Genomic DNA, 24,485 nt, shown 5'->3' on the forward strand with positions numbered 1-24,485 from the left:
AGGGGTGGAGAAGAAAGACAACCTCTTAGGCACAAAATGGTGAGGAACCCACATGGGATCTCCTGAAACTGTATTAATTGTGCAAGATGTTTTCTCACTTCAGAATGCAAAAATTGAAGTTAAAAAAGAGAAACTGATTCAAGAAACACTAGTTAAGCCTCTACTATGTTCCAAACAGGTTGTTAGGCTCTGGTTACACAGTAGAGAGCAAAGATCGTATATACATTAGGGGGAATATATATATAAACAAGATAGTCACAGGACTGTTTTTGATAATGATACGTGATACAGAGGAAATAAAACAATGTGGTGTGATAGTGACTGATATTATATAGTTAGGGATGATTTCAATGAGGAAGTGGCTGTTGAGCTAAGACCCACATGACAAGAAGACTGCAGCCAGGGGAAGTTCTGAGATTGCGGCAGGGTAGAGGTAGTGTTCCCAGCAGAAGACAGTATAAGTATAAAGGCCTTGAGGTGAGAGCATGCTTGGTAATAAAGGGTAAGAAAGGAGGGCAGTGTGGATGAATATGCATGAGCATGGGTTGGGTTCTAGAAGGTATGTAAGAGGTAGGCAGAAACTGGATATTATAAAGTATTTGTGGCTATGAGAGAAATAAATTTTGTTGATATTCTAACAATAATGAGAAGCCACTAGAGTATTAAACAACAGCATACTGTGACTATTCTTTTTCTTTTTTTTTAAGTAATTTTTTCTCCTCCGATTCTTATTTTCCAGCTTTCCCAGCACAGGCACTTTGTGACTGTAGATGTGACTCAACATAATATCTCTCCCTCCCTCCCTTTCTCTCTCTCTCCCTCCCTCCCTTTCTCTCTCTCTCCCTCCCTCCCTTTCTCTCTCTCTCCCTCTCTCCTTCCCTCTCTCCAACCACCACCCCCAATCCTTCCATCACTTTTTAAAAAATTTTAACAGGGTTGCACAGCTGACTCTGGGTTGGAAATTAGCATAAAATGGGCTTTTTAAGGAGTGCTGTTGGTATCTACACCTTTGGAATAGAGGAGAAGGAAGGAAGATTGGGCAGAGGAAAATGTTGAACAGTAGTGCCATTCTCAAAAAAAGCATCATGCGTCATTTGACTCCATGGGAGCTCTGAAAATGGGATGGCCCTATCAGCAGCTTTGCCTGCAACTGGGAAAATAAATTTGGGGTGGCATGCTACATCATTAACTCCATTCACTTAATCTTTATATATTTCTCACGTGTGACAGCTGCTCCTCAAATTAGCTATCAAACCACCTCTGATTCTCCATGAGATAGGCAGATAATAACTCACCAAAGACATTCACACTTCTAATGCAAGGAACCTGTGAATATGTTAATTTACATGGGAAAATGGACTTTTCAAATGTAATTAAATTATGGATCTTGAGTTGGAGAGATGATCCTGATGGATACAATGTATTACCCATGTCCTTATAAGTAAAGGAAGGAAGTAGGAGATTCAGGATCAGAAAAGGAGATGTAACCACAGAAGTAAGGGCAAGAATGATGACACTGCTGGCTTTCAAGATGGAAGGGGGCTGTGAGCCAAGGAATATAGTCAATCTCTAGAAACTGAAAAAGGCAACCAAATGGATTTTTCCCCAGAAGCTCTATAAAGGAATGCAGCCCAGTCAACACCTTGATTTTAGTTCCCTGAGATCCATTTTGGACTTCTGAATTTTAAGATAATATAGTTGTATTGTTTTAAGCCACTAAATTTGTGGTGATTTTTTACAATACCAATAGGCAACTAATATACTCCTCAAGCCCAACTTTTCAACTGTAGAGGCGTTCTTTCCATCATCCCTAATCTCTATTCATTCTTCTCATTATGGATTCTCTGAGTTTCAGTCTAAATCAACCCTGTTTACTCATTTGAGCAAGATATCCAACTTTGTTCTTGGGCCTTTGAAAAACAGATGAAGAGAGGATAAGCTGTTTGGTGGGAGATTTATCGAAATCTCACAACATTCATGCAGTTAACTCACATGTGTGAACTTCATACATCATGTATATTGTGGGGAAAAATTAAGTTAATGAAAGAGTTACTTAATACATTTATTTATTCATTCAAGATAAATTCATTATGGTTTACTGTGTTTTACTATGTTTTACGGTATTTTACTGTTAGCTCTATACAGGCAATGAGGATATAATACTAAGGCAAAATGAGACACAGTTACAGCCTTAGTATTATAGGAGAAACCAAGAATCGTTCCAATAAATGTTATATTACAAGAATAATAAATATTACAGGTAGAAGGAGATCATGCTATGAATATCAATAATAAGTGATTTGTCAGAAAGAACAGGACAACTTGGAAGAGGAAGTGAGGACTGAATAAAGATCTGAAGGAAAATGAGGAGTTAGGTTGGTAATGAAAAATAAAAGAATTTTCCAGGGAGGGGGCATGTTAAGGATTCTGACTTTTATTCTGATGCTGCTAGGAAAATATTGATATCTTTTAAATAGGGAAAGGAGCATAATTTACATGAGTTTTGAGAAGTTCATTTTAGTTTAGCTGGAAGGGTCAGGATAATAAGAGGAGACTAATTAGAAGAGAACCTTAAAATTTTAAAAGTACATTATCATAGTTGTACCAGGGTAGTGTTGATGTTAGGGAAGGTAGGAGGAAGCTGACAGGTTAAATATATATTTACAAGATTTGGTGGCAGAGAGAGGGTAGCCAGCACTATATTTACTCAGTTTGCTCTTTTAAATTCCCTTTCGTGTCTTTGCCACTCTCCTCTTGTTCCACAGGTCAGCCCTAGTGGCTCCCTAGTCTTTGGCTTTTGATTGGGTCTAGCTAATAGTGAGAATCAACAGGAAACTAATGGATGTAAGACAGTGAGGTCAGGCTACAATAAGTCTCCTACATAGGAACCTTCAAGTTTTGAACTTTCAAAGATGCAAGCATGTGTTTGCATGTCCGGTCACATTAGTTCACATGTCTGGCATACATTGTCATGTGTGTGCGTCCTCTACAAGTGGTTGTGCTTTTGTGTACTTTACTGTACAGTACTGTACAGAGTACAGTAGTACAGCATCTTTATTTCAAACCCAGCATGTCTGGAAGCAAGTGTAAAAGGAGCGGTGATGTAGCTGGTACTGCTAAGAAGCGCCAAGCAATAACGATGGAAACAAAAGTGAAAGTAATTGAGAGAATGGAGCGAGGTGAAAAGATGGTAGATGTCGCTCATTCTTATAACATGAATCGTTCAACCATCGGCACAATTCTAGAGAACAAGGACAAGCTCATGGAACATGTGAAGTCGGCTGTGCCGATGATGTTGACAATAATATCAAAGAAGTGTGGAAAAGTGATGGAGGAGATGGGGAAACTTCTCAGTGTGTGGATGTAGGATCAGCATCAGCGTCAAGTCCTGCTCAGCTTAATGTTGATTCAAGAGAAAGCTAAACGCCTTTATGAAGACTTGAAGAAGAAACACAGCAAAGAATCAGAGGGTGCATCTTTTAATGCCAGCCATGGCTGGTTTCATCGGTTCAAGGCTAGAGCCAACTTTCACAACGTAAAAGTAAGTGGCTAGTCAGCGAGTGCACATACGGTAGCTGCCCAGGAGTTTCCTGAAACACTTCAAGAAATTATTGATGAAAGCACGTATATACCTGAGCAGGTTTTAAACGTGGATGGGACAGGACTGTACTGGAAGAGTATGCTAGACTGAAGTTACATCAGTAAGGAGGAAAAGTTGATGCCAGGCCATAAAGCAGCAAAGGATAGGCTAACTCTGTTGTTTGGTGGCAATGCTTCCAGGGATATGAAGCTAACGCCTCTCTTAGTTTATCATTCGGTGAACCCAAGAACCCTTAAAAACATAGCCGAGGGCTCTCTTCCTGTTGTGTGGAAGAGTAACCCCAAAGCCTGGGTTACACGGGCCATTTTCCAGGACTGGTTTTTCCACCACTTTATCCCAGAGGTAGAGAAATATTGCTTGGAGAAAGAGTCCCATTCAACATTGTTTTGCTGCTCAACAGTGCTCCGGGCCACTGCCCATTCATGGATGACTTTCATCCCAGTGTCAAAGTAGTGCATCTGCCCCCGAATACTACTTCACTCATCCAATCTATGGACCAGGGAGTTACAGCGACTTTCAAGAAATATTATTTATATCACCCTTTTCGTCAGGCAGTAAAGGTGAGTGACGAATTAGGAACAACCTTGCGACAACTTCGGAAGGGCTGTAACATCTACAAGGCCATAAAAAACATTGACTTCGCTTGGCATGAGGTTATGGCCATCACCATGAATGGGATTTGGAAGAACCTTTGCCCGTAGCTTGTTCACAATTTTCATGGACTTGAGAAGGTGGATGAGGAGTCCAAAGAGGTCTTCAGCAACTTAGTGACCCTCAGCGAGAAGCTGGAGCTAGATCTGCAAGAGGATGACTTCACTGAACTTCTTGCTGTGCAACATGAGGAGCTTACTAATGAAGACTTGATGGAATTGAAGGCCCAGAGAAAAGACAAAGAGAGACAAGAGGAAGAAGAAGAAACTGAAGAACGGAAGAGATTCACAATGCAGGAAATGGCAAGGGGATTTTCTTTATTTGAGGAGGCACTGTTAATTTTTGAGGCACAGGACCCAAACATAGAAAGGTACACAAAGGTTGCAGCAGCCATTCAGGATGCAATCCAGTGCTACTGTGTCATCTATGATGAGAAAAAAAGAGCTACTACCCAGACATCACTGGATCGTTTTTTTCAAGAGGGTAGATAAAATTGAATGCAGCAAGGAACCAGAACCTGTGCCATCAGTGTCAAGGGTGAATGAAATTGCAGCTTGCTCTCCATCTCCTATTGCTGACGATCCTTCAGCTCTACCATCTCCTACCTCCTCGCCCTCCTCTAGTCAGTAACTCTTCTTGCCTGTTTGCTTGATGCCAGCCCCTGTATGCCAGCTGTTGTACTACTGTACTTTTCAAGGTACTGGACTGTAAGATTAAAAATGTTTTATTTTTTGTGTTTGTTTTTTTTTGTATCATTTGTGTGAAAAGTATTATAAGCCTATTACTGTACAGTACTATATAGACGATTGTGTTAGTTAGGTACCTAGGCTAACTTTGTTGGACTTACGAACGCGCTCTCAGAACAGAACTCATTCATATGTAGGGGACTTACTGTATTTCTTCCCCTGGCTACCTCCCTGAAGGATTGTCTTGGGTGGCTCCCATTCTCAATCAAAATTGCTGCTTCTTTTAAGGCAGCAGATCTACAGGACTCCTTCCTTCTGGATTCAGTGGCTCTTTTGTGGCAAAGGTGGTAGAGTCCCAGGATATTGTGCTTTTCCTTATGGGAGCCATATACACTCTCCACCCTTCATGAAGATTCCCGTAATTAAAATATTTTAGAGTTATTCTAATGAGTGTGCCATCTGTTTCCTGCTGGTACCCTGACTGATAGAATGAGTGAGGGAGATTAAATATCAAGAATGACTCATAGGGTTCTGGCTACGTAAGAGGATTGATCATGGTGCCACTCACTGAAATTAGAAATCAAGGAAGGGGATTAGTGTTGAAGAGAAAGATCATGATCCAATCAATGAATGTGGAGCATGTTGAGTTATGTCTTCCTTTTACACATCCCAGTGGATATGTGACATAGATCATTGGCTATGTAAGACCAAAGCTAGGAAAGGAAGTAGCCTTTGAGTTCCTTTTAACTATCAATCATACAGAAAGGGTTCTTGGAAGGCAACGGAGGCAGAGTGCTAGAAGGATTGGGGGATATATAGCACAGAAACACAATCTCTGTCTTCAGGGAGGTGGTTATTCTCTCTGCCCAGCTGAAGTTTCAATGTCTTGTGACACAGAAATATGTCTGTTTCATCTTTGTGCTTATCTTTCAGCAGTATATGTTTGCTTTATTTATATTACTTATGGCATAGAGGTAATCCCCTAACACCATGTCTAACATAAACTAGTTGCTGTGTGTCGTCTGAGTAAATGAATTCTGTATTATATGTGGGTTTTAATTATCCACAATACAAGTGAACGTGGAAGACACAGAGAAAGCATTCCAAATAACACCCAACAGACTTAGCAACAACTTTAAAAGTGCCTTTCGTGTCCTGCTGGAGAACATTAGCTGGCTTTTCTGCCTACACTGCCATTCCAGTCGGAACATCTCATAAAGTCATGGAGTCCTAGTCCAAGTTTTTAGTCCTCTGCTGAAAGTTGTCTTTAAAGTTTAAACCCCCTAATTTCACATTAAGAAATTAAATAGCAGAGCCTTGGAAGTAACTGGTCCACAGATATGCAACGAGTTGCTAGACTAGGCAACATTATGAATGTGGGTATCTGTACACCTATTCTAGGGCATTATTTTCCACTTGGATTTCTTCTGATCTTTTTTGTTTCTTTTTTAGTTATATAATATAACTAATAATTGTTTATTATTTTTAGAAAATGAAAAGACAGAAAAACATACCAAAAACAAACCCTTAAACACACTAATAAAGTTAACACATTACATGAGACAGAATAATGGATCCCCAAAGATGTTCATGTTCTAATCCTAGGAACCTTTGTTTATGTTACTTATATGGCAAAAGTGACTTTGAAGATGTGATTAGAGTTAAGGACTGTGAGATGAAGAGACTGTCCAGTTATCAGGGTGGACTCCATATAATAAGTAGGATCCTTTAAAGTGAGGGAAGGATGCAGAAGAGGAAGTGAGAGTCTGAAAGGGATTTGAAGATGAAATACTCCTGGATTTGAAGATCTCCTCCCTCTTCCATTGACCAAGGAATGCCAGATGGCCTTTAGAAGCTGGAAAAGGGAAGGAAACAAATTCTCCCTGGAGCCTTCAGGAGAATGGCAGACACGCTGACATCTTGATTTCAGCCCATTTCAGACCGATCCCCAGAACTCTAGGATAATAAATTTGTGTTGGTTTAAGCCACTAAATGTGTGGTCATTTGTTATGGCAGTGATAGAACACCCATGCAGTTGTCCAGCACTTTAATCTAATTACAGCAGTCCTTAAAAGTTAGAACATTTCCTGGCTGCAGAGAAACAGAGAACTGTTTTGGGAAGTACAAAAAGCTACTGTTTAATATCTTGGTGTATACTTCTCTAATTTTTTTTTTTTAACTATGAAGACATTTTCAGAATTAGAAATATGTGTTAATTATTCTTTTGTAAGATTATTTATTGATATACATCATTTATGTAACTATTATTTTCCTAATTTGTCATTTTAGTTGAATTTCATTCTACTTCTAGATGTATACATATTTTAATTATCTGTACAAACAAATGAATAATATTAAAATAATTTCTTGACTTTCCAAAAAGTTTATAACAAAATATCCTGGCTATTTTATAAAAGAATTTATATTCTGCTCCATCAACATAACCTTTCATAATTTAGACATTATTGTATTATTTATAATTATTTATCTTTGGCATACATTTTCATATCTGACAATGCAACATTTAGCCTTTTTGTTCTTTTTTTATTCAGATTTTTTTCTGTTCTCGTATCTTTATAAATGCATACACATAAAAAAATATTATGTAATAGCAATAAAATCTCCAATGGATTTTTTAGGATTAAAAAAATAATTTAGAGAATTGTCATTTTAACAACATGGCTTTTTCTTATTCATTAACTGGGAATATTTCTTCATTTATTTGTCTTCTTTTATATCCCTCAGTAATACTTTATACTTCTTTTTTTAGAAAGGATTTGCACGTTCCTTATTGAATTTTTCCAGGATACATTTTATTTTTAGACCTGTTATGAATGGTAAATTTTATCCTCCCAGTTATTGTGCTTATGGGAATATAGGAAATGTAATGATTGTAAGCAACTCCCAAGCTGAAATCCTTTATTCTAAAAGTATTCAGCTGAGCATGTGGGTTTTAATCATTATTCCAAATCTTTAAGTAAATATGCTTATATATTTTGCTTAGGCACATGCAAGTAAATATTTCCAAAATAGTTTCTTTCAGTGACAGTATGAGCAAAAGGTAATGCTGTCTTGTGATACTTGTCAGATATTTATTGTATGTATGTAACACAGTTATAGTCGGTTGAACAGTAAAGGTTTGTAGTATGACTGAATGTTTTCACCAGTAATTACCAAGGTTACTGTGTATGTTTTGGCACTAAATATCATTTCTAAATTAAAGCAAAAGTACTTTTTGAATGCTAGACTAAATGTAGAGGCAAATGTTGTCTTATTTACTGTAATTTTGATTTACATCAACATTTTTTTTGTTTGTTGATTCATTTGTCAGTACTATAATATGAGGTTCAATCAAGCTTAATGCTTGTAGAAGTCATAGAAACTAAAGTTAAGCAATAACCTTGGGTCTAAATCTGAAGAGTCATAAGTAGAACTGAATTTATTGCCACACCAGTAATACTAGTATTTTATACTAAAAATAATAGTCTCCTCTAGCTGACTTGTATAATAGTGCAATATGAAAAGATAGAATTTTTATGAAAGTAGTTTTTTTCATGGTCAGCACAGAGATCTTACAATATGCTACTAATCTAATTGTTATCTTTACTTGTTACAACAATGTATTAAGTGGAAATATATAATTCACACCCACCCACATGTACATATATTGTTTCATCCATAAGAAGATTGTCACAGTTTCACATATATGAGTTACATATATAGTTCTAGCCAGCTTCTCTCACTACTTTCATGAAATTCAGGTTTTAAATACTATTGCATATTACAGTCATATATTCAGTACCATAATATAGCATTTATCTACCAGCCATGATGCTCTCTATTTATTTATTCAAGCACATTATTATTGACCAATTTGGGGTTTGAGAACAACATGATGAGCAAAAGAAGATGCTCTTTCCTCAGGGTGTTGGCAACCAAGCTTCTTAGCTTAAAATTAAGTGGCAGGTTGGCACCATTAAGAAAGACAGGAGGAGAAACATATGCCTCAGACTTTTGGGGGATTCTTTACATTTTAAATATAGATAACCTGTTTTTTATATGCACCGTCTTATTTAATAGAAGAATACATGTATATGAATAAAAATATAGACTAAATACAATTTCACTTTTATAGCTCTGTAAGAATCTGTTAAGAATTTTAATGGAGCAGGAAAAATATTTTGTTTTGCTTTAAGTGTATTATTTCTACAGATCAGTGACTGGGTCAATGGGAAGCAGGAAAAAACAAAACAAAAAATAAACCAAACTAAAAAACCAAACAGTCCTTAATCCCAGAAGATCTGTAACGTATATTCTTAGATTTAAATATTCATTCCTGTCCCCAGATCGTTCTTATTTTTATTCACACTTCTGACTCTATCAAGGTTTCCAACCACTAGTCCTTCTAGCAGGTTGTAGCAGCTTCCACGGTGGTCTCAAAGTGCTACCTACATCTAAGTCAAATTGAAGCTGGTATGTGTATCATCTTGTAAAACTATGCATTATAATATACAGAGTGTGTTGCTATCTTGGACTGTTAGGTTCCTGAGAAAAATTTCCTTGATGGTGGTTTTAAAACAAGTTGAGGGCTTCCCTGGTGGCACAGTGGTTAAGAATCCGCCTGCCAATGCAGGGAACGTGGGTTCGAGCCCTGGTCTGGGAAGATCCCACATGTCACGTAGCAACTAAGCCCATGCGCCACAACTACTTAGTCTGCGCTCTAGAGCCCGCGAGCCACAACTACTGGGCCCGTGTGCTGCAGCTACTGAAGCCCACATGCCTAGAGCCCGTGCTCCGCAACAAGAGAAGCCACTGCAATGAGAAACCCGCGCACTGCGACTAAGAGTAGCCCCCGCTCGCGACAACTAGAGAAAGCCCACGTGCAGCAACGAAGACCCAAAGCAGCCAAAAATAAAAATTTTTTTTAATAAATAAATAAATAGAATAAAACAAGTTGGTTATCTTTTAAATGTATGCAAACAATATTATGCTTCCGTGAACAACGTTTTTCCAAGAGCCAAATGTTTACTCTCTGTTAGGATTTATGGACACAAGTTGGTATTGAAATAGCACTTGGTCTATTTTTTTCTTCTATCTTTCTACTCTTAATTCGGTTTGTATATGAGTGTATGTGTGCATGCTAGTGTGTGATGGGCTCTTTACAGTCAGTTATATTTACTTATTAAAAAAGTATCTTCAATGGTACTTCTAAAATATGGTGAATTTCGCTTTTTACAGTCCTCATACATTATGCATTTCTTTCATTGTTGCACAAATATTTTAGATATAAAGAAGAATCTAGAGAGAACCATGGCACATTTTGCTAGGTGTATTAGACATCTGTCTTCAGCTTATTTTCAGATTTTCTCATTCATCTGCTCTCTGCCTCTGTCTCTCTCTCTCAGCACTCTGCACTCAAAACTGCACCTATGCTCCCTGATTAAAACTTCAGTGCATGGGATTTGGCCTCCTGAAAGGCTGCTGAATGGTTAGAGGCAGTAACCTAGAAGAGTACAAATTTTAACATCTGTGGCATGAAACCCTCATGCAGTAGAAAGGAGAGAGAGCTCTCTAAGGTCCGTTTTATAAGGGCATTCATCCTGTTCATGAGGACTTCACCCTCATGACCTAATTACCTCCCAGAGGTCCCACCTCCTAATACCATCACATTGGGGACTGGCGTTTCAACATATAAAATTTCAGTTCATTGTGCCAAGCTAAGAGTCCATAGATTACGTGGCCCCCATAAGCCTTACACTAACAGCATGTATGGTGATGTTTTGGGTCCTCGAAATGTTTGGTTACTTCCCTTTCCCTGATGTATGGTTTTCCTGGAAAGGAACATACGTTTCTTGGGCAAGACTGGGGAAAATGTTATTTATGCTTGCTCTAGTTTCTTTTGGACGTCTGGCCTCTCCTTTGAAAATTGAAAAAGGATCATGACTTTATTGAGATTTATATCCCTCAGCCTCCTTATCATCCCAACTTGAATTCTTTTGACTGTATAGATTAAGCAGCACCCTTTTTGTATGCCTGTCTGTTTTGCCCCTATAAATGTGGTTTTGTATCCATTTCTCTGGCACTCTGTGGATCTGGTCCTTCTAGCTGCCTTTCAGACCTTCTTGCACATTACAATAATTTCACAACCTGGCTTCTGACAAGTGGTTGAGAGAAGATAGCTGGCCTCTATTTATTTTCAGTATTTTATCATCCCTATTAGCATAAATCATAGAAGTTCTATAATTACAATTACTATTCTCATCCTTGGTTTACAGAGGAATCCACCTTTGAGCTTCTCAATGATGCCAGCTACTCTCTCTAGTCTATTTGTTATCACATTGGTGAAGTGCCTTCTACGACCTTAATCTGTTCATCTGACGGGATTCCTCACCTCATATAGCATATATCTTTAGCATATCCATTTCTCTGACTTTTTCTTTTTTTTAAACTGTCTGTCACAGCATTTCTGGGCAATCACTTTCTGTAAGGGAACAAGAATCATTCTGGGAGCATTTTTACTACCATCTTTCAGGGTCCTTGCCAGGGTGTTAAAACCTGTTTCATGAGGAAATCCTTCTATATTGATAACTCTCTTTTAACTGGAACAATTAGGATCTAGTCCCATATGCATTTTCCAGTCTCCAGGCAGCACATCTTGGATGGCCCTGAGGCATCAACAGGTCCTGCAGAAACAGAGCATCCCTGCCTGGGTTAGGTTGAGACTTAAACTTAGTCATTTATCTTGTGGTCAAGAAGGATGGCAGAGTTTATCCTCAGGGAGTATATGCCATTTTGTAAGGCAGAATGTGCTTCATCATCTTCAAACAAAGGAAAAAAGGTAGAGGCTTAAACAGTTACGGCTAAATTACATCTACAGATCCAGAAGGTCCTGGGAAACTGGATTTAAGATCTTTGAGTGTGTTGATTGCATTGAATTGCATATCCCTTTCCCAAGCCTCAGAGCTTCAGTTCTTCCTAATCAGCCCTCTGACTTTGGCAGAGTAGGCCTGCTATGATTGAGAATACAGCCACCTCTGGACCTATACTGATCTTATAATTAATTTTTATACCTGATTCTAAACTTTTCTGAGACTCTGGATACAGGAAAGAGTATATTTGTATGCAGCCAACAGGGACTTCTGGATTTCACACTTTGTCCTTTTGTTGATTTTTATCATCAGCTTCTCATTGCCCTTCTCCAATTAGTTGATTGCCCCCAGAAATTTTCTTCCAAATCCATAGCCCTTATGATGACTGTTTTCCTTCTACCTCTAAAAGTACCAGTATACCAGTGTACCTACCACTGCATTCCATTATACTGGTGTCTCATTTTAACTTTGGTGATTGCTTTGACAATTTTACTGTTCCCACATTTCAGGGACTAACAGTGTTCCTTCTACTCACCAGCAATGATTAGGGGTCCTCTGCCAGCCAGTGAACTAGTGAGCCATGTTCAGAGTATCACTTTAGACTCTGCTTCCTGGAACCATCTGCCAATATAAAAACAGGCTCTGAGATGAATATTTGTATACAAAAATTTTATTGGTGATTGGTCGTAGCATCAACATCTGTGGTGGAGTGAAGGATTGTGTGGAAAGAAAAGTTTAATTGTGATGCCATTGCAAAAAGGACCTCATCTGAGCCTATAGTGAGTTCTCAATCTGAGATGACCCTTCAGTGTTATCCAAAATTGAGGAAAGCTTTCCGGGCCTTTATATGCTTGTATTAATTAATCGTTTGACAAGAGTTGCCTTTAGGAAAGAGGCATGGACTTGAGTGATGTGACTCTCTTTGACCAAGGGGAATTTCTGCAGAGGAATTCAGTCAAGATGTTGCAGTCATCAGTAATCCCAGAAGACTGGGAGATTGAATGCTTTAGTATGCAAGGAGTAAATCTGAGCACTGCCTCACTTATCTATTATAAGGAATAAAATAGATTCATTAAAATGAGTTTTTAAATTAAAATCAATGTCATAAAATTGCTTGTTTTTGGTGGGCCACTGTTTTTCTTCTAAGATGTCTAACAGCCTATGCAGACTGTGCAGAAACTATAATGGTCAATGAGAAGATTAATATTAGCCATAAGAATAAACACAGACCAGTGGCCAGCTATCCTGCACATTCAGATCTGAGAGTGATTTCTTCTAAGTAAGACAATGTGCAATTAATAAAAAATATCTTCAATAACACCTTTATAATAGACTGCATTGAGTTTCATGTAAATGTAGTTATAATATCTCACAATAAGAGCCATTGGCCCAAACTCAGTGCCAAATCCATTAAAAGATATTAATCAGAATTTCCTATAAAGAGATCATGACTCTCAAGTGACCTGGCTTTACTTAGTGATAGATTTTTTGCTACTTCAAACTGTGCATCCATCCAGCAAACCTCTGTAAATATTGTTTCTCTCAGGATAGCCTGCTTTTAAATACTCTATTACCTAGAAAAGCAGTATTTAAGAACTAAATTTCTGTTGAGTTCCTATGTCAAGTCAAAGTAGGTGCATTTTATTTTTTAAACAATGTAAACTTAGCTCTATCCATCACTATATAGAATGTAAAAGGAAATAAAAGTGTATGAGAACATAGCTAAGTACATTCACACAGACTCATAAATACAAATACATACAGAGTGAGTTTACCTTAAATTTCACATGTAGCAAATGCTTTCAAATTTATTGGGGTCAGAGAGAAGAGTGAGAAACTTCAACCTGTGTCAGCAACATTTCTGATACTAGAATTATTTCAGCCACAATATTTTAAAACTTGCAAAGACTTGTTTCATGTATTGAAACACAAGGAAGATATTTAATTATTTGAGAATAACAAATCATACATCACTTCACTGGTAAATTTAAGAATAATATCTATAAAATAGATTGTCATATCTCCCTTTTGTTGTTCCAAACAGAAAACTTATCTCTTAATATGCTATTTAGGAGAGGTATCCACATTTCCTTTAACTGGTGTAAGAGTGTTTATATGTTTCTGATTTCTCTTATGCTGGTGCCAGGTTAGGTTTTACCTAATTTTAAAAGTAGTTGAAAGAATGTCCACTTCTTACCAAGACAGAGTGGACTGTATTTTCTCTCCTATCTGAAAAAATTAAAACATGCAAAACACATGAAACAACCCTTCTCAAGAAATTGGGTATCAGGCTATGAAGGACAGTGATCCCTGAGATACAGGAGATGATCTAGATAAGCTCTATAATTGTCCCAACTTACTGCATTGAGAGAGTTTCTAGGCCATGGAAAAGGGAAGGGAAACTCACGCAGAGCTTAATGGACTCCCTGAGTTGAGGAGGCATAATTGCGAGTACAGAGAGATCAAGGAGGCTAGAGTTGGCAGGACTATTAAAAAGGAAAGGGCTTTTGGTCTTGTTTATGGTTTCCTTTGCTGTGCAAAAGCCTTTAAGTTTCATTAGGTCCCATTTGTTTATTTGTGTTTTTATTTCCATTTCTCTAGGAGCTGGGTCAAAAAGGATCTTGCTGTGATTTATGTCATAGAGTGTTCTGCCTATGTTTTCCTCTAAGAGTTTGATAGTGTCTGGCATACGACCCAGCAATCCCACTACTGGGCATATACCCTGAGAAAACCATAATTCAAAAAGAGTCATGTACCAAAATGTTCATTGCAGCTCTATTTACAATAGCCAGGACATGGAAGCAACCTAAGTGTCCATCATCAGATGAATGGATAAAGAAGATGTGGCACATATATACAATGGAATATTACTCAGCCATAAAAAGAAATTAAATGGAGGTATTTGTAGTGAGGTGGATGGAGTTAGAGTCTGTCATACAGAGTGAAGTAAGTCAGAAAGAGAAAAACAAATACAGTATGCTAACACATATATATGGAATCTAAGGGAAAAAAAAAAGGTCATGAAGAACCTAGTGGCAAGATGGGAATAAAGACATAGACCTACTAGAGAATGGACTTGAGGATATGGGGAGGGGGAGGGGTGAGATGTGACAGGGTGAGAGAGTGGCATGGACATATATACACTACCAAATGTAAAATAGATAGCTAGTGGGAAGCAGCCACATAGCACAGGGAGATCAGCTCGGTGCTTTGTGACCACCTAGAGGGGTGGGATGGGGAGGGTGGGAGGGAGGGAGATGCAAGAGGGAAGAGATATGGGAACATATGTATATGTATAACTGATTCACTTTGTTATAAAGCAGAAACTAACACACCATTGTAAAGCAATTATACTCCAATAAAGATGTTTAAAAAAAAAAAGAAAAGGAAAGGGCTACATAAAACGAGAGCTCTGGATCATATGGTAACTCTATTTTTAGTTTTTTAAGGAACCTCCATTCTGTTCTCTATAGTGGCTGCACCAATTTACATTTTCACCAACAATGGCGGAGGGTTCCTTTTCCTCCACACCCTCTCCAGCATTTATTATTTGTAGACTTTTTGATGATGGCAGTTCTGACCAATGTGAGGTGATATACCTCATTGTTTGATAGTTTTGATTTGCATTTCTCTAATAATTAGCTATGTGGAGTATCTTTTCATGTGCCTGTTGGCCATCTGTATGTCTTCTTTGGAGAAATGTCTATTTAGGTCTTTTGCCCATTTTTTTTAATTGGGTTGTTTGCTTTTTGATATTGAGCTGCATGAGCTGTTGGTAAATTTTGGAGACTAATCCCTTGTCGGTCACATCATTTGCAAATATTTTCTCCCATTCTCTGGGTTGTCTTTTTGTTTTGTTCATGGTTTCCTTTGCTGTGCAAAAGGTTTTAAATTTAATTAGGTTCCATTTGTTTATTTTTGCTTTTGTTTCCATTACTCTAGGACACGGATCCAAAAAATTGCTGCAATTTATGTCAAAGAGTGTTCTGCCTGTGTTTTCCTTTGGGAGTTTTAGAGTATTCGGTCTTACATTTAGGCCTTTAATCCATTTTGAGTTTATTTTTGTATATGGTGTTAGAGAATGTTCTAATTTCATTCTTTTACATGTCGCTGTCTAGTTTTCCCAGCACCACTTATTGAAGAGACTGTCTTTTCTCCATTGTATATTCTTGCCTCGTTTGTCATAGAATAATTGACCAAAAGTGCATAGATTTATTTCTGGGCTTTCTATCCTGTTCCATTTATCTATGTGTCTGTTTTTGTGTCAGTTTTGATTACTGTAGCTTTGTAGTATAGTCTGAAGCCGGGGAGCGTGATTCTTTTAGCTCCATTCGTCTTTCTCAAGATCTGAGAAATCTTCGTTTGGCTATTTGGGTTCTTTTGTGTTTCCATACAAATTTAAATTTTTTTGGTTCCAGTTCTGTGAAAAATGCCATTGGTAATTTGATAGGGATTGCATTTTATGATCTTTGTCTACTTGATTGAGAGAAAATATTGCAAAACATATATCTGATAAAGGACTTATTTCCAGAACATATAAAAGAATTTCAAAATTCAGTAATAAGGAAACAAATCAGGTAAAAAAAAAAAAGAATGGGTAAAATATTTGAACACTTTAGCAAATATATGTAGATAGCACATAAGCACCTGAAAAGATGCTTAACATCATTCATTAGGAAAGTAAAACTTAAAATCATAGTGAGACAAACCTATCAGAATGACTAAAAGTAAACCTGACTGCACTTGGTGTTGGTGAGGTTGTAGAGAATCTGGAACTCTCATACACTCCTAGTGGGAATGTAAAGTAGTGGGACCACTTTAGAAAACATCTTGGTAGTTTCTTAAAAAGTAAACCATACACCTATCATATGATCCAGCCATTCCACTCCTAGGTATTTACCTATAAGAAATTAAAGAAGATGTCTCTACAAAAAGTAGTACAAGAATGATCATAGCAGCTTTATTTGTAACAGCCAAAAATTGAAAACAGCCCAAAATGTCTATTAACAGGTGAACAGAATGAATACGTTTGGTATATCTATTCAATACTCAGCAATAAAAAGAATGGACTCTTGATACATGCTCCAGTATGGGTTGATCTTGAAATAAGTATTCCAGCTGAGGAAGCCAGACCAATAAGTGCACACACAGGATTGCTCTATTTATATACAATTCTAGAGAGTTGGAAACCAATATACCATGATGGAAAAAAAATGAGTGGGAGGGATGACAGAGATGTGAGTGAGCTGAGGTGAGAGGGAGGAATTACAAAGAGCCATCAGCAAACTTTTGGAGTGATGGAAATGTTCATTATCTGGATTTGGTGATGGTTTCATGAGCAAAACTTATTGTATTCCTTAAATGTGTACATCTTATTACATATCAATTATACCTCAAAAACATGTTACAAATAAAAAAGGAAGATGTGCATGAAAACAAAATTGAGCAAAACCAATTTTCTAGAAAAAAAGTAATTGTGGTAGTTACAATGAAGACAATTTAATTATCAGTTAATCACATAGACACACACTTTTGTACAGGTTTATAATAGGAAGTGCAAATACTGTTAAATTGCTATCTTCTGGTTTTTTTCCAGCTTTTTTGAGGTAAAATTGACAAAATTGTATACATTTAAAGTGTACAATATGATGATTTGATATATGTACACATTGTGAAATGATTACCACAATTCTATTTTCTGTCTTCATAGATCAAAGGCAGAAGAAAATTAGGGTGATGAAACCAGAGAAATTAAAAAATAAATAAATAAAAATAAAACAAGCTTAATTTTAAGTGCTTTTCCCTTTGTTCTTCCTAGTCATATTGAGAAGGGAAATGGTCTTCTTCTCTTCATTATTATAAGTTCTTTCCGTATGTTTGCTCTTTGTCAGGTTTTCTAAAAATCATTTTTACCAAAAGTTTTCCTAAGGAAATTGCAGCAGAAAACAACAACAATAACAACAACATAAAAACGCTTTTTACTGTGATGTTTACTTGAGGCCTTTAAGCTCTGGTTCACCAGTAAATGGGAGCACTTTCCTGAGGCAGAAAGTAGAATAACAGGAAAAATTGTTTCTGAATTAATAATAAGAAGATGAAAGGAAATATATATATCTAAAATTCACCTTGAAAAAGTATAAACTGGAAATACCAGATTTGTGTTTCTCTTATGCTAATTGACATCTCTGTCTTGATATCTGTAAATATCTACATCTGCAGCATCAACATATACAAACTTGATCTCATTCTTTTCCCTCCATTAATATCTTTATTAACGTCTCCATTAATATCTTTATTCACTTAAGCAACTAATGAAGTAATATTTAGCTCATTTTTACTCTTCCTACTTCCTCATTGATGTAAAAATTGATTCTGTCTTTTAAACATCTCTAATGGATATATTAAACTTATAGAAAGTACTCAAAATATAACTTTATTTTTGTATTCTACTGTCCCTTTAAAATGTACTCAGTACAGGAAATTAAATTTTTCCTCTGTTATTGCATGATAACTCCTGCAGCCTCCATCATTTCTCTGTTCACTTTAGATAATAAAATGTCCTATGTTCAATTTTTGCTGTAAAAGTCTTGATTCAGAAGTCATCCAGTCCTATACTGATTAACATTTTAATCTTCTATAAAGGTAAAGACATTTCCCACCTCTCTAATGAGGACTGGCTTCGAGTTGCTACTCCCATTAGACGAAAGCATATAGCAAAGGAGACCTCTTTTTCTCACTTACTTTCTCTCTCACTAGCTCACTACTATCATTGACCTCTCCAGTGCTGGCAGATGTAGGAACAAAAAACAAAAACAAAACACAGACACACACACACAGACACACACACACACAAAAGGAAAATGGCCCTGCTGACGATACCATTTGTATTAGATCATACATTGTTATGCATAATACTTTTCAGAAACTCTCTGATCTACAGAACAACATCTTTATACTAGTATATAACTTTTTTTCATAATCTGTTGCATTTCCAACATCTTTTCTATATGTGTCTTGAAGCTGAACTACATGAAACTACCAACAGCCTGAGTTCTTACCATACTCCCCCACTAACCAGCTATGTGATTTTAGAAAAGTTACCTAATGTATCTGTGCCTTAATTTTCTCATTGTGAACAGGTTGGGAATACATTGGAAGCATATATTTGATACATAGAGTTTTGAAGAAGAGTAAATAATTGCTACTACCACTCACATAATAATGATGATGATGGTGATGATGGTAGCAAATATTCTGTAAATAATGATAGTGCCAGGCACCATTCTAAGCATTTTATATGTCTTTACACAAACTTCCCCAATTATTCAATTGTCTCTCATATCCTGCTGGTTTTCACAGGTTGTATACTCTCTATGAAGTGATTTTTCTATTCTTATCTACCTGGAGAATTCCAGTACATCCTTCACAACAAACTCAACCATCTCATCCTGTGAAGCTTTGCCTGATGCCTTGTGGGGCACAGTGAGAAACCACTTTCTTGATCCCATCACATTTATTCTGTTTCTTCATCTTTTTTTCTCTTCACGTTGTGCTGAAGGCTAGTATGTTCAAGAAATATACTATGTGCTTCTCAGAGACAGAGATGTTCTTTTTCTCACCTCTGTCTTCAGTGCCTAGTTGAGTGCTTAGCACAGAATAGATAATCAATAATGTTGTATTCATAAATAATGAACTGCATTAATACATAACTGATATAAAGCCCACATTTCAGCGAATGTTGTAAACATTTCTTGAATTTAATTAATTTTTGTTGAAATCAAAAGAAAGACAAAAGAAAGGTCAATTTTATTTAACTGCTCTAAGTTATATTTGAGAAAAGTTGTTACTTTCTATCTCTATCTCTCTCATATAGAGAGAGATAATGGCCATTCTGCATAATGGCCAAGTGTGCATGTAATAGTTTTTATTCATTTTGATACAAGATTAAACTTACATGGACCAAAACTTTGTGGTGCTTTAGATGACAGTTTCATGGTCTATAGTGTTTCCATCCTCTAAACATGTCTAGGTATTGGCAAAGGAATTTCAAGAGCTGCTCAAACATTGCAGCAGGAGTGTATATTGGTTAAAAAAAAAAAAATTCAGAAGTCAACTTGGAGGTATTAAAATTTTAAAATGTGTTTACCCACTTCCTAGCCAATTTCATTTCTAGGATCCACACTACAGAAAGAGTTGTGCTAGCACATAGCACATAAGGATATATTTATAAATATGCTTATGAAAGCATTGCTTGACAAAACTGAGACAACCTAAATGTGTATTAGATCAGAAATTGTTTTGTCAAAGACTCCTTTTTTGTTGTTTCATTTACTTATCTCACCCTAGGAAATAATAGCCTGTACAAGCTCTTACTTCAGTGACAAAAGATGTTTAGAAAATAAACCCAAGGATAAACATGCCAAGAAAAGAAAGTTTCTCAATGAGATTCTGAGTAGGATTGTTGTAATTCTCATATTCTTATGCAATTCCAGAGCAAGATCCCTGATGAGCAGGAGGCAGCCCCAAACACATCACATTTTATTGCATAAAATAATATCAAGAGTGAAACAATCTGAAAATTTGAAGATACTACACTAAGAATTGCAGGGGTATGAGGGGAGTGTGAAGGAGGGAGAGAGAGACAAAGACAGAGAAAGAGAAAAAGAGAGCAAAAGAAAGAGTTTCCCCCTTAACATCAAAAACTCTATCCTCCATTTCTTTGTCTAATTAGTATTTATGTATCCATGGTCCACAATTAGTATCCTTCTTCTTAAGAGAAGAACAAGGTAGAGGAGACAGTGAAGGTGAATCTAAATTCCTGGCTGAGTCCCCCAACTTGTCATTCATTATCAGCTGAGTCCATGAGGTTCAGACTGCTTTCAGATCATTCTTGGTACTGAAAAGATATATATTTTAAACAGTTTGTAGTGGAAAAATAAACATACATAAGAAATAAAGTATTTAAATTCTACTTAATCTCTACTCCCCACCATAAAATTATCTTACCGTCTCACTTCAGTCACTCTTCACTCCTAGAATGTTCTATAGGTGTGGACTCTACTGGAATTTAAGACTTGAGTTGAATCTCGACAACCACTGGCCATCAGAATAAAACTAATTCTACAATAAGTAAGCCCTCTTGTATTTATCATTTTTACTTTTACTTTAACAACTATAAACGAGGGACACCATTCACTGGCAAAGAGATACCTGGAAATAATCCATACATGTGGAAGGCTGGATGTGAAAAAGTAAGGATGATTCAAGGAAACCTCTATTACATAAATAATATAATTGATCTAGGAAGAAGAATATCTTTTAAGTCATTATATTTTATCACAAAAATCTATATTATTGTAAAAATTATTGCAATCAGCAGTAATTTTGCTTTTTTTCTGGGGTGCACTCCAAATTTATGTTATTCTCACTGCTTAAGAAATGTTAGATTAATTTAGTTACCCTTTACCTTAGTAAGCTTGACCAAAATCCACATTAAAATTAGAAAGAAATATAAATTTATAGCAGTTACTTTGGATCGTGACGTATATAGAAATCAGAACACATCTTTAAATATTCCAATTTTTTTAAGAGCTTAGTTATTTGCAATGTAATCTGGTAAAGTCAGCTAAATTATGTCTTTCTTGAAATTTTACTTCCAAGTTTATGAATTTCATCAAGAAGAAAAACACCAAAAGAGTGAGTAAGGCATTTCATGATGTAAAAAAAAAACCAAAATCAATTGCATAAATAGAATTGGGGAATGTATGATGTGCAGCAAACTGTTCTAACTTACGCAGTTAACCTCTGATGAAATTAATATCGTCTCCAGATTTAAACCAAGTTAATATTCTGTCTATGTCATGTTTAAAGTACAGTATTGTCTGTCCAATATAGTGAAGCTAATCTGGATGCTATATTTGGAGACAAATAATAGAAAAGAGTAGACATCACTGTAGGAGAGTTAAGTTCAAATTTCAGGTCTATCATTTGCTTACTGTGTGATACAAAGTGATCCATAATTCTAATTCTAAAATCCCACCACATTTTCTTGAGAGCTTCACTGAGAACGACACATGCTTAAATAGTATTTGCTTGGTTATTAAACATCTAAATCCAAAATAAGTTTCTTAAAACATTCTATTAGAATTTACATCCCATTCCTCATCATTCTTCATGCATTTCCAGAATAAAACCTATGGTAAAATAAACAAAATGTGAAACACATAGAGGTATGTGATGTTATAAAATAGATTAATAATTTTAAGATGTAGTATATTGGTTTGGGGTTATTTGGAATGAGTTTGTCTTCTCCTTAGGGGGAAAAAAAAATGTAAGTTCCAGAAACAAAATGAACTGGACCATCTCTGTCAATTTGACAAAAAACTATGGTGACAGACTTTAAAAATCTATTTTACTTTTAGCCAACCCTGAAATCAAAGCACTTACTTTTTTTTTTTTTTAAATAAATTTGTTTTTTATTTATTTATTTATGGCTGTGTTGGGTCTTCGTTTCTGTGCGAGGGCTTTCTCTAGTTGCGGCGAGCGGGAGCCACTCTTCATCGTGGTGCGCGGGCCTCTCACTATCGCGGCCTCTCTTGTTGCGGAGCACAGGCTCCAGACGCGCAGGCTCAGTAGTTGTGGCTCACGGGCCCAGTTGCTCCGCGGCATGTGGGATCTTCCCAGACCAGGGCTCAAACCCATGTCCCCTGCGTTGGCAGGCAGATTCTCAACCACTGCGCCACCAGGGAAGCCCAAAGCACTTAACTTTTGATAACTCTGCTTTAAATTAAGTTTGCTGTCAGAAAGATCTAAAACTCAAAAACAATTTAGCATTTTATGTGTTCTCTTTAGTGTTTCTGATAATTCTTGCTTGCTATTTGATAAATAATAAGTCAGTTTTCTCTTGAATAACCTAGAGTTAATTCTGCAAATCAGTTAGATTGAAATATTGTTTTGAATTGTGCAATTTAATTGATTTCTAAACATCTTTAACATCGTCTTATGCACTTCTTTTCCTGAACATTTTGTTGTATTTAGAGTTTTGATATTTTTTGAATAATTTTATGATGATATTAAATATCATACTTTGTCATGTTAGAAACAGATATTTAAATACTTTATAGATTTCCCCCAAACAAGATGAGTTTCTTCCCCTTGAGTACTTTGTTAGATATTGAGACCTCCATATTGAGAGATATGCATGTTTGTGTGGGCGTGTGTGTGTGTATTAATATAAGTGTATCATTTGTACTGTGGGTAAGGTTGGAGCTGGAGTAAGTATAATAATCCTAAATTTCTACCTGAAAAATTTCTGTTTCTCAGAAAACTGCACACGTACACACACAACAGTAAATCTATTAACTAGTGTCTGCATAGGTTTTGACATTGCATGGCTTAAAAAAAATCTCATTTTAAAAGTATATCACTAGCATACGGTATGTGTTTTTCTCTTTCTGACTTACTTCACTCTGTATGACAGACTCTAGGTCTATCCACCTCACTACAAATAACTCAGTTTCATTTTATGGCTGAGTAATATTCCATTGTATATATGTGCCACATCTTCTTTATCCACACATATATATGAAATCTAAAAAAAAAAAAAAAAAGGTCATGAAGAACCTAGGGGCAGGACGGGAATAAAGACGCAGACCTACTAGAGAATGGACTTGAGGACACGGGGAGGGGGAAGGGTAAGCTGGGACAAAGTGAGAGAGTGGCATGGACATATATACACCACCAAATGTAAAAGAAATAGCTAGTGGGAAGCAGCCGCATAGCACAGGAAGATCAGCTCAGTGCTTTGTGACCACCTAGAGGGGTGGGGTAGGGAGGGTGGGAGGGAGACGCAAGAGGGAAGAGATATGGGAACATATGTATATGTATGGCTGATTCACCTTGTTATAAAGCAGAAACTAACACACCATTGTAAAGCAATTATACTCCAATAAAGATGTTAAATTAAAAAAGTATACCGCTGCATCTATAGCTATATCTATATTTAACTTTTAGAGTATGTTAGAAATATTTTGTAATCTGTTTCTGAAAAACTATCGTCTTCGAGAGTCTTGATCAGCAGTTTCCCATCTGGTGACACAATGATGGTATCACTAATAGAAATAAATACAGGCATACCTTGTTTTATTGCAGTTTGCTCTATTGCACCTCACGGATCCTTCATTTTTTACAAATTGAAAGTTTGTTGGCAACCCTGTGTCGAGCAAGTCTGTTGGCACTGCTTTTCCAAAAGCATTTGCTCACTTCATTTGTCTCTGTCACATTTTGGTAATTCTCATATTTCAAAACTTTTTCACTATTATTACATTTGCTATCGTGATTTGTGATCAGTGACTTTGATGTTACTATTGTAATTGCTTCTGGGTACCATGAACCATGCCCATATAAGAAAAAACTTAATCAATAAATGTTATGTGTGTTGTGACTGCTGCACCAACCAGTCATTCCCCTGTCTCTCTCCCTCTTCTTGGGCCTCCCTATTCCCTGAGATGCAACAGTATTGAAATTAAACCAGTTAATAATCCTAATAATGGTCTCTAAGTGTTCAAGTAAAAGGAAGAGTCACATGTCTCTCACTTTAAATTAAAAACTAGGACAAAAATCAAAAGCTAGAAATGATTAATCTTAGTGAGGAAAGCAAATTGAAAGCTGAGATAGGCT

The sequence above is a fragment of the Balaenoptera physalus genome, assembly GCF_965194825.1.
Source record: "Balaenoptera physalus genome assembly, chromosome: 19".
Classification (NCBI taxonomy): Eukaryota; Metazoa; Chordata; class Mammalia; order Artiodactyla; family Balaenopteridae; genus Balaenoptera; species Balaenoptera physalus.